This window comes from Hippocampus zosterae, unplaced genomic scaffold, assembly GCF_025434085.1.
Source record: "Hippocampus zosterae strain Florida unplaced genomic scaffold, ASM2543408v3 HiC_scaffold_50, whole genome shotgun sequence".
In the NCBI taxonomy this organism is placed as follows: domain Eukaryota; kingdom Metazoa; phylum Chordata; class Actinopteri; order Syngnathiformes; family Syngnathidae; genus Hippocampus; species Hippocampus zosterae.
This window is the reverse complement of record NW_026262959.1, coordinates 399897-405717: the sequence shown is the minus strand read 5'-3', so window position 1 is coordinate 405717 and position 5821 is coordinate 399897.

The window sequence follows — 5821 nt, the reverse complement described above, 5'->3', positions numbered from 1 at the left end:
CTCAAAATGAACTTACTAGTGAACTAGTGGGCGCATTTATGGCCTTACATGTTCACTAGTAAGCGTCAAAATGATCTTACTAGTGAACTAGTGGGCGTTTTGTGGCTTACATGTTCACTAGTAAGGGTCAAAATGACCTTACTAGTGAACTAGTGGGCGTTTTGTGGCCTACATGTTCACTAGTAAGCGTCAAAATGATCTTACTAGTGAACGAGTGAGCGTTTTGTGGCTGACATGTTCATAAATAAGCGTCAAAATGATCTTACTAGGGAACTAGTGGCCGTTTTGTGGCTTACATGTTCACTAGTAAGCGTCAAAATTACCTTACTAGTGAACCAGTGAGCGTTTTGTGGCTTACATGTTCACTAGTAAGCGTCAAAATGACCTTACTAGTGAACTAGTGAGCGTTTTGTGGCTTACATGTTCACTAGTAAGCGTCAAAATGATCATACTAGTGAACTAGTGGGCGTTCTGTGGCTTACATGTTCACTAGAAGCCTCAAAATTATCTTACTAGTGAACTAGCGGGCGTTTTGTGGCTTACATGTCAACTAGTAAGCCTCAAAATGATCTTACTAGTGAACTAGTGGGCACATTTATGGCCTTACATGTTCACTAGTAAGCGTCAAAATGACCTTACTAGTGAACTAGTGGGCAATATGGAATAAATACTCAAAGGGCTTGCCAGGCAAGCCCATTGAGTATTTAAAGGGTTCAAAGGGCTTGCCTGGCAAGCCCTTTGAGTATTTATTCATCCGTGATGGTATTGTAGACCAATGAGAGCACGTCCGACAGACACGTGGACTTCGGGCGGCCAATCATGATGCATTTCGAGCCAAGCCCCAACAAAAACGGAGGAGAAAACTTTCAGACGCTTTGAAAGCTTTTGGGGTACATATTACTCTTGTTGTTACACAAAATTTTGTTTTACGATTATTTTAGGCGGTAACGTTATGGTGTAAATGTCAAATACGTGGTCAATTTATCAAGATGAAGCCTGCTTAAAAATTTGCTCCAACAATTTTGGAGATGTGTCTGACTTTGACAGCAATGGCGGCAGTTCAACGCTGACAGTCGCAGTCGGGTGCAGATTTATTTCGGCAGGACTTTCTAAAATCTGCCGTTTGCTCTGACAGTTCTCTGTCTGACAGTCACATTTTGTCTTATTACTCACAAGCTAATTGACATTTAAAAAAAGAGTTAATGTTTGGAACACGATTTTGCTCTTACTGTTTGCTGCCTTAGTTCGTTTGAAATATTCGCTTCCTGCATTACATGAACTACATTTTTTAATATTCACAAGACTGTAACTGTGCATTATAAATAATGTCACATTTGCACTATGTTTTACTGGATCTACAACTAAACTAGGTCCTCGTTTCTGGGAGAGTCCACAGCACCTCCTGTATCACAACCATTCTGCCGGCACACCTTCAGCAGCACGATGTTTCTAACGGGAGATGGAGGGTGATCAGCTTCATTGAAGAACAGGAGGAGGAGAGGCACAACGTTTGTCATTTGTGATATGTTTTTAGACTTTTCTCCTAACTAAAAAAACTATGTTTTGTTAATTTCTTGATATAGTTCTTGTATTTAAATATTTTAACAATCAAATATTTTTCAACTGTGTTTTAGATATGAATTGTATGAAATAAATCAGTGAAGCCCCATTCAAATTCTACTCTATCTAATCTGCTCGATCACACTGCTGTCAACCTGCTGTACCTCCAAACTCCTTGGCTTACTCGCAGTTGGAGGGTTCCCCCCGAACGGGGGGACAAATCAAGGAACCAATCCCTGCACCCCGAACGGGGTGCCCTTACGGCCGTTCTTTTTTTTTTCGGCTAACCGCCCCCTGAACCTGGCAGGGTGGCGGGCGGACCTTTTGCTCCAGGCGGGGGACATAGAGACAAATCCGGGGCCCACACAGACACTCTCACGCACGCAACAAACACACACACAACAAACTACCTGGACATGCGACATTTGCACACAACAGATTACAAGAAGACAGACATCCTTCAGATGCAACCACCACACACCACACTGGGTACACAAACATTGCACAAACATAAACACTAGACAATACAACATAACATGGAAATGCAGACTACATCCCAAAACACCACCACGAACAACAACACCTCGTAGGACACCAACAGGCAGCAGAGCACAAACAGACCAAAACAACACACTCGCCTCACCAACACTACCCTCAAAGGCAACACGGACAGACAACTCCAACAGAGATAAAACAAACACAAGACCACCCCCCCAAACCTGGACCTGCAATAGCTGCAATAGAATCATCACACGCAGACAAACCTCACTCAGATGCAACTCAACACACACACACTGGATACACAGACATTGCTCCGGCATCACCACCCGCCAATACACAAACACGTGGACATGCAGAACACACACGCAAACAACAAACACCCCAACACCACAACCCCCGAACAACCCACAAAGAACAACACCCACCAACAAAAACAACAAACACACACTGACCATACTACAAATAAACATCAACGGCATCCAAAACAAGAAAACAGAACTAGAAGAACTCGCCTCACAACAGCACGCAGACATCATCACCATACAAGAAACCAAACTAGAAAAACAACACAACACACCTCGTCTCACCAACTACACCAGCATTAGGAAAGACAGAGAACACAAGGGAGGAGGAGGACTGCTCACATACATTCACAAATCAGTCACATTCACTCCCATGAACATCCCCAACAACATTAACACCAACACTACAGAAATTCAAACCGTAAAGATTCACATAACCAACCACAAAAGACTACACATATGCAACATGTATACACCCCCCAGAGATACCACCAGACCACGCCACAGAAGACACAGACATCACCAACACCTTCCAATACATAAACTCGCTGAACAACACCATTCTAACCGCAGACATCAACGCTCACTCAACACAATGGCACTCTCCCTACGACGACCACAGAGGCACCCACATTGCAGACATACTACAAAACTCCCAACAAATCACTCTAAACACAAACACACCCACCAGAAAACCTACAAACATCAACCAACAACCAACATCACCGGACATCACAACAGCCAGCAACAGCATCACAAACAGAACAACATGGACCACAATACACGCACTCAGTTCAGACCACCTTCCTATCAAAATCACACACAACACGCGTGCTCCTTTCCGCCTACAACAACACCTTCAAACTTACACAAATTACAGGAAAGCAGACTGGGAAGGATACACCTCTGAAATAGAATCAGCACTGGAGAACATAACCATACCTGACAACATCCACACAGCCAACACCATGCTCACAAACCTCATACTTACAGCAGACAAACACCACATACCCCACGGAAAAATAAAAAGCAAATCACTTCTCCTACCACAACACATCAGAACACTCATCAGCCAAAGAAACGACATCAGACAACAAAACCACCAAGACCCACGCATCACAGACCTAAACAAAGAAATAGACACACAAATCCAAAAACACAAACAAGAGCTATGGAAAGAACACTTAACGGATGCATGGAACCACAGACACAAACAACACATACTCTGGAACACAGTAACAAGACTATCAAACAAAGAACAAAAAGCACCAGAAAACACCACAATACAGTTCGGACAACACACGGCAATATCCAACAAACAGAAAGCACGAGCATTCAACAAACAATTCACCAACATAATACAACACAAAACCAACAGAACATACAGACAACTACAACGCAAAATACGAAAACTCAACACCACGCCCATAACCATCACAGAACAACAAGTCAAACAAGCACTACAACGCTCCAAAAGCCACAACTCCACAGGCCCAGACAACATAAACATCAGACATCTGAAACACCTAGGCCCCAAAGCAATAACACTACTCACACACACTTACAACACATCACTCAACACCAACACCATCCCCGCAATATGGAAGACTGCAAAAATAATCCCAATACCAAAACCCAACAAAAACCACGCACTCGGCCCATCTTACAGACCAATAGCACTACTCAGCCCAATAGCCAAAACAATGGATAAGGTAATACTACCCTTCATTACCAACAACACTCAACTACCCTCTCACCAACACGGCTTCCGAAAACAACACTCCACAACCACAGCACTACACCACATACACAACATCATAGCCACAGGTTTCAATCAACAAAAACCACCACAACGAACAGTTGCCATAGCCCTAGACATGTCCAAAGCCTTTGACACGGTAAACCTACACACACTCACAAACAAACTCAACAACACTAACACCCCAAACATCATCATCAAATACATCTTCAACTACATAAGGGGACGCAGACAATACACTCAATACCGGGGAGAAACATCAGAACATAGAAACACGAAAACGGGGGTACCACAGGGGGGAGTACTTTCACCAACACTATTCAACATATACATGGCAGACTTACCACAACCACCTCCAAATGTACACACAGTTACATATGCAGACGACATCACCATTCTATCCACACATGTCAAACCACAACAGGCACAACAACAAGTACAAAAATATCTCCACGACATATACAACTGGACAAAACAGAACCAACTCACACTCAACGCAGACAAAACCACCACCACTCTGTTCACACCGGATCCGGCAGAATACAGCAACAGGCTCACTTTACAAATAGATAACACCACCCTACCCACAGTCCGCGAACCCAAAATACTGGGATTAACATGGGACCCCAAACTCACCTTCTCAAAACACACACAACACACTCTAACCCGCGCCAAGCAATCAAACAAAATACTTAAAGCCTTAACAACCACTCACTGGGGAAAATCCAAAGAAACTATACTCACCACATACAAAGCAACCACACTCACACGCCTCGAATACGCAAACACTATATGGTCACCAACACTATCGGACACAAACAAGACAAAACTCCAGACCACACAGAACACAGCACTCAGAATAGCAACAGGATGCACACAAGACACAAACATACAACACTTGCATGAGGAAACAAAAACTCTCCCACTGAACATCCATCTAAAACTACACGCATCGCAAATCAGACAAAAAGCCCAACACCCAACCCACCCACTACACCCACTCACTCAACAACCACCACCACCCAGACAAAAGAAACAAACAATCTTCCACAACAACAACTACACACACAACAAAGACACAGCACCACAGGACACCAACAACGACACCATAAAACAGAACATGAAAGACATACACACCCACTTTGTACAAACACACTTGGACACCAGACAACACAACAAAGTAATACATGCACCAGCACCAGAAATAGACCCATCAGAGCAAGACCTACCACACAGAACCAGACAACTCCTAGCACAACTCCGAACCAACAAATCACCAGCCCTCCACTCCTACCTACACAACATTACACCGGACACGCACCCAACACCACTCTGTGCGCTATGCGGCACGCAAGTGCACGACACACAACACCTGTTCACCTGCACAAACATACCCACCACACTGACTCCGGAGGACCTCTGGCGAAACCCAAGCGGAGTGGCGGCCCTGCTCGTCCGCTGGGCGGAGGAGGGGGGTCTGGGGATCCGGGAGACGGAGTGAGGGCCCGGTCCCCCAATGTCGGGGCACGGGTGGGGTCGACAACAACAACAACATAAAAAAAGACTTCCCCTTTAAATATTCCTGCTGCATAATATATCTCCTTTCCTTTCGTAAAGGATGGTCAGAACCTTTCCTAAGCATTATTAAAATTTAGACAATCTTTGCTTCAGGTGCTACCGGCTCATCTCACTCGGTTAG